Source organism: Morone saxatilis, unplaced genomic scaffold (assembly GCF_004916995.1).
Source record: "Morone saxatilis isolate NCDOM2014 unplaced genomic scaffold, NCSU_SB_2.0 Contig18, whole genome shotgun sequence".
Taxonomy (NCBI): domain Eukaryota; kingdom Metazoa; phylum Chordata; class Actinopteri; family Moronidae; genus Morone; species Morone saxatilis.
The window spans coordinates 27,105,177-27,114,450 of record NW_023339740.1 but is presented as its reverse complement, the minus strand read 5'-3'; the positions used below and the strand labels follow the sequence as shown (position 1 = coordinate 27,114,450).

General features: G+C 40.1%; 1 protein-coding gene across 1 annotated transcript in view; it reads left to right on the top strand.

Annotated features, from left to right (window-relative positions):
• Positions 1-9,274, top strand: part of ptprt (protein tyrosine phosphatase receptor type T) — a 307,757-nt gene that overhangs the window by 86,643 nt on the left and 211,840 nt on the right. The window lies entirely within an intron of this gene.

Genomic DNA, 9,274 nt, shown 5'->3' with positions numbered 1-9,274 from the left:
AGTGGTATTTTGTTTACATTGTATAATATTGGCTATTGCAAACCACGATATTACATCAAAATCTCACCAATAAAAATAAATTTTGTTTGTTTGTTTCATTAAAACAATAAACTCAAACAACCATTTTTATAGTACGTCAAATATTGCAGCAAATTAGAAATACCGTAGCTTAGAAAAAATATTTTTATATTTCTATAAAAAATATTTCTTAGTCCTCTATAATCAACCTTGAAGAGAAATATTTACTTAATATATAAAAGCTAATAAAATAGTGGCTTTCACAGAAAACATTTAACATTTAAATGCTGTAATGAAAACTGCAAGATTACCACAAATATTACGATGCATAGATTATCACAATTATCTTGTTGTTCCTAATAATTTCTTTGCCTACTGCAGAAAACACACAGTCGAATCAAAACAATTTGCACTTTCACTGACGCCTTCATCTCAAAGCTCAGAAAGTAAAAAGGCAGAAGCTATATTAAATACAATGCCCGGCTTCACACCTTCACTCTCATCTTTCCCTCATTCACTATCCTGTCCTTCTCATCTCCTCACTTCCTCATACTCCACGTATTCACACCTCCGCCTCGCTTCACAACTCGAGTTAATACTGTATATGTTAAAGAAAACACGCAACAGCAGCGATTTCTTGTGAGCACAACCTCTTCCCCCCCTTGCTTTTAAATGGACATATCTTTGCATTAATGGAGCCAACGGATATTCTCCCTGTCACGAGAAAAATATCCTGTTGACTGGAATAAATGGGAGAGAAAGAATAATTTGCAAGTATAAATGGAGATAAGATGGAAAAAACAGAAAAAAAGAGCAGCGTAAAAGTTTGAAAAGTTGAGAAATGTTTTGTTTTTGTTTGAAATGATCCACTGATATTTGTAAAAAGACATACACACACGCATGCTCGTGCACACACAGTGCCCAGTTTGATCGGACAATAAAGGATGTCCTTGAAGAACATGTCAGTGAAAATGACAGTCTACTGAAAGCTTACACACACACACACACACACACACACACACACATACAGATGTTTTTCTCTGCTCCTGTGCGTTTCTCATTTGTATGGCTCTTGTCGAACAGATGCAGTCAAAGCCCCAGGGCAACAAGGTCTCAACCATACCCCCAGCTGTGCTTGTTGTGTGTATGTGTGGGTGTGTGTGTGTGTGTGTGTGTGTGTGTGTGTGTGTGCGTGCGCACTGACATGTCTCTCTCTGAGAGTATGAATGTGGGATGTATTTGGGCAGTGTCTCTGCATTCATGTATGTTGTGTTGTGTTGTGTTGTGTATGGGCATTTGGGCAACAGTGTGTGTGTTCTGTCTGTCAGAGATAAGACTCAGTGGGGCGTAGCAGAGATCCAGGAGAGCCACTGTCAGCCAGTGCCCTGTGGACACCATGCAGAGAGAGTGTGTGTGTGTGTGTGTGTGTCTGTTACCCAGGAATACTGCTACATCTTTCTAAGTCTCTCTGGGTGGTCATAAAGCTGATTGTAGTCCAAGAATTAGACCCAGCAGTGCCACCGCAGTGTGTAAGTGTCTGTGAGTGTGTGTGTGTGTGTGTGTCTGCATATGTGTGTGTCCGTAGAGCTTTCTGTTGCCCAGAGCTCATTCCCGGCATCTTCTATGTGTCTGTTTCCTGATAAGGAAATCAATAGGAGAGTGGACAGCTCAGCCCTATGTGTCAGATCTGTGGAAGCCCACTGACGCTCTGAACTCCCACTGGGTGTGAACACAAACACAACCTCCAATTTATAAAAATAACTGCTTGAAAAGTATGTTTGACTTTCAAGTGAGGAGTTTTATTCCGAAGTGAGATGTCAAACATTGGAAAAGGCACAAATAAGAGATGTCAAACATTCATAGAAAAGTCCCAGTTACCTTTACTGAGAAGACTGCCGTTGTAGCATAATATTTAAATAAATGATACCAGCTTTTTAAACGCTCAGGTTATCTTAAAGTACGATCAATTCTCAATAAAAGCTGGTATTTCATTCAGTTATGTCCTGCAGGAAGCATGAAAGAGTACAACAAATGGCAAAATACAGCCAACTGCAAAGAGACAACAAAAGAGAGTATGACATAACTGTGTTACTGCACTGATAAAACTACTGCTGTGGAAATGCACAATATTCTGGACTTAACATAAAAGGTTTAAACATGGATAAAGTGTTGAATTAACAACACCAACATCAAATTAAAGTGGAAACAGATGAGAAAACCGGAAGGCTTTTTACTGAAATACAATAAAATACACTTATAAAAGCAGGGAAAGCTTTGGCATAAAGCATCACGTCTAATATAACCCTCTATTAAACAGAAGGCCTGGTTCCCTCAGTATTTTAGATAATTAAAGGCCACTGTTTAAGAATATACCGTATTCTTCTGTCTGGGAAAAACTAATTCTCAGGCACACAGGACATAATATTTCTGATTCTTCTTAAAAAGGAACAAAACTGAATAGGCAGCAAGAGATGTGATTTCCATCCACAAAGACTCAGGCCATGTCAGTTAGTTATAGACACACTGTACTATACTTGTAGCAATGAAGAAAAATATTGATGACATACAATTATGAAATATACACGAGATAAGGAAAAGATTTTCTCCCTGAGGAGAAAGAAAACTTGAAAGAACCAACATGCATTTTATGTGAAAAGTTGTGCAAGTTTGTTTATCTGCCTGCATCAGGGCGTGTGTGTGTGTGTGTGAAGGGAAATGTACACCCATACAGTGTTCGCTCCACCTGCCTCTATAACCAGGTCCTTAGGGCTTGCCTTAGGGGGTGATGTGTGTCTACGTGTATGTGTGTGTTGCGTTGTGTATACTCTGGGTGGTTTGTCATGTTGTTTGGTATTCCATGTCCATTGCTCTTTCATGTGTGCTGGCCTGCGTGTGCGCATGTGCATCTGTGTGTGTGTGTGTGTGTGTGTGTCAGAGAAAGTAGACACTTCACACAGAATTTCTAAAGAGAAATATAAGTAATGCATGAACAGATAGGTGAGTCAAGAAAGAGGAGGACTAGAGGTGAGAAAAAGAAAAGGTAGCAAAGAAGTAGAGGGAGGGTCAGCAGAGAGGAGAGGATGTGCGATGAGGTGAAAAGTTGAAAATACTGGTGTCATAGTAAGAAAATAAAAAGAGATTGACAAAAATATGAATAAAACAATGGAAGAAAACAGAATGGAAGAAGTAGAAAGGGAAGTGAAAGAAAGGGAAGATAAGTAAAAATGATGAAAGATAAGATGATTATGTCAGTGGCGTAGAACCGTGCTTATGACACCGGTAGAAAACAGAAGAACTAAACCAGAGAAAAGGAGAAGCCAAAGCTGACAGGTTCAATCCCATCAGCTGTTTCTGTCACTGCACCACCATCTTGGTGAACTGTGTCACTGTATGTTCTCGTGGATAAGAGCGGCTAAATCCCAAAATTGTAAAACAGAAGCGAGGAGGACACTACGAGTGTCCTGCTGTTTCGCTCCTGTGAAGCCGAAAGATTTGAGACTAATTCTCATTTCATTAAAACTGTTGGAGAATATTTCTGTGACAGTAAGAAGATCAACATCTCTTTTAGGCTCTTTCTTGCGGTCGGTCCTCCATTTCCCTCAACTTCTCCCACCTCTCTCTGTCTGTGTTTAGAGTTTAGTCTCTATCTGGGACTTTTATCCTCAGCAGCTTAAGCGAGCAGGTAGAAGTTTACTGTCGTGTTCATGGACACTTTGACAGAACTGAAGTGGTTATGTGACACAATCTCACACATTTCAGGAAATAGGCTTAAAATCATAGGCTTTGATGGACACAGGTGCTTTATGACCCTCATCTCCTTAATATTGTTGACAGAATTAATAAGTAAGTTTCTGCTCTTGGTGTCATTTTCGATCAAAACCTCAGCTTAGATAAACACGTTAAATCAATGGTTCAATCCAGTTTTCATCATCGAGGAAACAGTTCAAGGATCAGACCATTTATTTCTGCCAGAAATCTAAAAAAAAAACAGTTTGTTATGCATATTCATGCAACCAGTCAGTTTGATAACTGTAATTCCTCGCTCTCTGGCATCAGTAAAAAACAAATCCCTCTCCCGTCTCCAGCTCATCCAAAACTCTACTGCCAGGATATTTAATCACTTCCGGCTCTCCAATATCCTCAGATGTGTCTCTCCTGGTTGTCTAAAGGTCCAGATTTAAACTCGAAGACCTGCCAGAGATCAGGGCTGCAAACTCTTTCGTCTTTTGAATCACTTTTAAATAAACCCTTTTTACTGACATTTAAGTTCATTTTACTGTCTTATTATTATTATTTTTTTTACTTTTTTGGAAGGTGCTATAAAAATAAAGCCAGATAGCCAGATACTGACATAACAAGTTCTACATAAGATGCTTTGTAGACTGAATTAAAAAGACAGCAGCAAAGAAGAGCACGAACTTGAACTTATAGGACATGAGTGTGCTTGGTCAGACTTTTATTCATACCACAAAGAAATCACACCTGATCCCCCTTTGAATAAAAAGTCTGCTTTTGGGGGGTTAGGTCTGCACCAAACTAGCAGAGTCCACAGTTTGGAAGAATGAAAGGAATTACACCAGGCTTCCTTTAAGCACAACCAGCCAAGCCAATTGTACTTTATTTAGGCCGGGCATTTGATTTGTCATAGGCGACAGGTGTAACTAATAACATTAATGGTAGCCCATCCTTCCAGCGAGGATGCATGAATTACATCAGGCCCCTGGAGCAACTAAACTGAATGTAGCCATTATTATTGCTATTTATAATAATGAATCCCACACATTGCCCCTGTCTAATATCCTACAGTTTTAGAACCAAAAGGTTCAAGTGATCAAATAACGTGAGTAAGTATTAGCTTAACAACGATGACTGTGAGCAGTGTCACATTTTATCAAATCAGAGCTTACCTGGACTGATTCAATGACAAAACATGTCTCCTGCTTTTGTTTTAGAAGGCAGAGACTCATGGGAGTGAAACCAGTGTGACTTTTCTGTCTAGAAGTGGACTCTGGCTTGGAATGCACATTGGAGTGTGTGTGCATGAATATGTGTGTTTTCATGTCTGCTTTTTAATATTTGTGTGTGTGTGTGCATCTGTTATTCTCTTTTTATTCTTAGGAGTGTGTGTGTGTGTGTGTGTGTGTGTGTAAAGAGGTAGCAGGTGTCTACCACAGTGAGTTTGCTATGAGGAGTGGGGAATTACATCTTACTCCCCATGATTCTTTGCGCTCCCTTGAGTGTAAAATACACTATATGCCCCCCAACCCCAGCCACATTTTATTCTCATGTCTTTCCTCCTTTCTTTCTAAATCCTTCCACATCTCCTGTCTGTCCTCTCTTATAGATGGGGGCTGTGTTGTTGTGCTTTGAATCTTCTTCATTAAAGTATTCTTTGTGACCAGGCAGTGGAGAAGAATGTTCCCACTGTGTGTGTGTGTGTGTGTGTGTGCATGTGTGTGTTTGTACAAGTGCTGAATTCATTATACCAAGTAATGGGCCTGAGGGAGTATGGAGTGCGTTACTCACAGGTGTATGCACACGCGCTCACACACACACTCAGCATACTGAGGGCACTCAATCCCCAGGACTTGAGAGAACAGAGAGGAAATGTGTTTATATAAAAGGCAGTAGCAGTTCTGAGCAGGTAAATAACACTGAGAGATTGCACAGGAAAAAAAGAAAGAAAGGAAAAAGAAGAGTAATCGTTTTTTTTTTTAGATTAGGTTGTGTGAAGGATGGGAGTGCAGGTCAGAGCTGACTTCACTCATGGGAAAATGGTTCTGACTCTTAATTAGCTGCTGATGCGACATACAAATTGAAATTGAAATTGAAAAATTGAATTGAATACCTGATGAGAGAGTTTGAAAGAGACGAGCAGGAGCAGTTAGAATGTGCACCACACGAAAACAGTTCTGAAAGGGTTAAATGTCCTTTCATTGGACTTTCTAAAGAGTTGGAACCTTTCCACCTCTGACCTTTCACACGTTAACAAACCCATGAGACAGGGATGTTGATGATGATGATGATGATGGGAGGGCGAGTCAGCAGGTCCCTTGTATAGTGGGTCGACGGGTGAGTCAGCCTTTCTCTTCTCAGGTTGAGTGCATTCACACGGGTGAGGCAGGAACAACCTCATATTAAATTTGCAGCATGCAGGGCCAGGCTCTCAGGTCGCAGGCATGTTAGGTGGATTCATGCGTGTGCAGAAATCTTCTCCACCAAAAGTGCCAAACAATTGTTTGGATCAGTCCATTCTGAATTGACTGTAGTTCAGCCCAATATGATTTAGTTTTTGTATGCTCAAAGCACCAAAACAGCAACATTTAAAACTGAACTGTTGTATTTTCTAATAGAATGATGTCTGCTTTATTTCCACCTGACCAGAGCCATTCTGGATATTTCAGCTCTATAGTCTGTAGTCAGCGAAGGTTTCCTGACTGCTGGATTTTTTTAGAGGATATGGTTTAAAATGACTACGCAAAATGATTTTGTATCCTTGCAATGTTTTTCCCTAAAATTAGAGGTTAGAAGTGACAAAATAGGACTATAATTTACATAATTACAGTTTTTCCAAAATGTAAACCATTGGTTGACAAAATGACAACACTTTACACACTGGATGATTTGTATTCTAGAAATATTGGATGATGAACTTGATTTCTTTTTTTCATTTCTGCAACAGATGTACAGTGATTTGCAATAAAACGTATCCAATATAAATCTGTTCCACTCAAACACACAGCATGTGGTGGTTATTATTAACACTTGATGAGCTGGATTGATCATATCGGAGCTGGATCATGTGTGTGTGTTTGTGTGTATGTGTGTGTATGTGTGTGTGCGAGCGCTTATCTGTTCGTTCTGAGATGAACTGCTGAGTTCAAGGAGCTGCGAAATAGACCTGGAATGTATTACTGATAAGACAATAACATACAGAAAGGTTAAGAGAAGAGGGAAGAATTAACAAATATGTAGAGAGAGAAGAGAGGAAAAAAATGAGGCTGTTTTCCAACCTGTTGATGTGTTGAACAATAAAATTCTAATGAATTGGTCAGTAGTGGAATAAATTGGCTTCCTAATTAACAGACACAAAAACAACCATGAGGAAAATTAAACTAGTCCTCCCAAAATAGATACTTTCATACTGCATTTAGAGACATAAGAGAGCCATTCTAGACTTTGTCTTACTTTGGTTAAAGGATAATTCCATACATTTAATTGCAGAAAGAAAAAGGGAGTCACACACATTTGAATTAAACCAGTGGCCAAAACTATTGAAAACAGAAGAGTTGTAAGGAACTAGTATTTTCCTTTCAGTTAGATAAACAGAAACAAACCAGAAAACAGAAAAACTCTCTCTCTTATCATCCTGACCATCATTACTCTCCCTTCCCACTGCTGAAATGGGAGAAAACAGATTTTGGTGAAGCGATTGTCATTTTCGGCGCAACCGATTTTTCCATCTTTTCCGCCACCTGGTGTTATCTTTTCTCTCCTCTCTGGTGGGCTGAGTCCTCTCTCTCTCTCTCTCCTCTCTCTCTCTCTCTCTACACGACACACACACTCCACACTCACACACCTCACACCACACACACACATACAGATACACACATGCACCGTTTTCACTTTCTCTATCTCTGAATCTTTCTCTCTGAGAAACCCGGCGGAGCTTAGAAAGATTTGATAGCACTTTTGGATTTACCACAAACACAAAATACAGAAATACACACTCGCATTATAAGGCATGTTATAAACCACCAGCAGAGAAAGAGTGATAAAAAAATAATAATATTGCCAACAGCTATTACTCTTCACTCTTCCCACCTTTTTTTCTTTACCTCCTCATTTTCTAAAAGACAGTGAAATGAAGTGAGAACAATTTAGATTTGAAGGACCTGATAACCATAGCCAAACTGACTCTGTGCTCTCTCTCCCCCTTTTACATTTGTTCTATCTTGATTGCCCACCTCACTAACTTCCTCTGTTTTCTAACATAATTTCAACTACTTTCTGTCTCTCTTTCTCCCTTGCCTTTCCACTACACACCACCCTTTAGTGTCTCACTCTTTTGTTATCTTTGATCATTCTGGAAAGGATTCCTGTAATTGGTTTTAGAGACAGAGAACAGTTGGTGTCACAGTAGAGACAGCTCAGTCAGAGGGTTGGGTGCCATGGTGGCCTAGGGCTTAAAGTGTGTAACATTTAGGAGTATCTATTGGCAGAAACTGAGAATAATATACACTGATCCGCCATAATATTATGAGCACTTATCATTGAAAACCAGGATTTTCATGTTGAGAGGGTCAGAAAATGTAAATATCAGAGGGCTGTACTATGAAATTAGGTAACTGGCTTATCCAGGTATCTTCAGGAACCACCTCTCCTCTGCTCACAATCTAGTGGAGCAAAAAACAAAAAGACGTTGCTGCACAAATGTAGAGCGTCACCTGTGGAAGGGCAAGGGTGTAAAGAGACACCTCAAAATTCCTCTAGTGCCTGATTTCAGGCACCAGAGAAGTTTTAAATTTAATACTAATTAAATAAACTTCTGGGAACATATACGGAGCACAAGCCATTTATCAGAAAAAACTCATGGCTGCGCTGCCGAACAACCCCAAACACACACAACCTCAGTTGACACACCACTAAACTAAATACATCACCGTCATAGGGGTACAGTTAACACCAAGTGTGGCAATACGAGTTTGTCAATCCGGACTTTCCTTGATAACCCGAGTTAAATCTGACCCCCAAATTCCACCAGATATAGCCACGACACGTTCAGCGCTCTGCCACGGTCGCTGGAGCTGGAATGTGCCAGTCCAAGGCACTGCTATAAATTCCACCAGTGCATATTCTAGATGTCAACAGAAGCAGCCCTACGTGTCTGGTGTACTTGTTGATGGAAGACGGACCACTGCGTCAAGCAGCAACTGAGCAGATGACCAGCTGGCAGGGAATTAGCACAGAAACGGCCATAGCGAAATTGGGTTAATTTCAAAAATAAAATACAGTGTGCAGCCTCTGGATCAAATTTCACACCTAGATCAGCGATGTGGCACCCGGCAGAAGTCAGTCAGAAACAGTTAAAGAAGATTTAAAGTGGGGGAAAGACCAAAATACACAAGTAAACAACCATATGGCAGGCAACACGCTCTGAAAGACCTGATCTGAAGATCTGCACTCAAAACACTCTCGGTGGGATTTGAAGACGCGCGGATCACGAAGCCTAACGGCGACCACAGATGCCAATGTT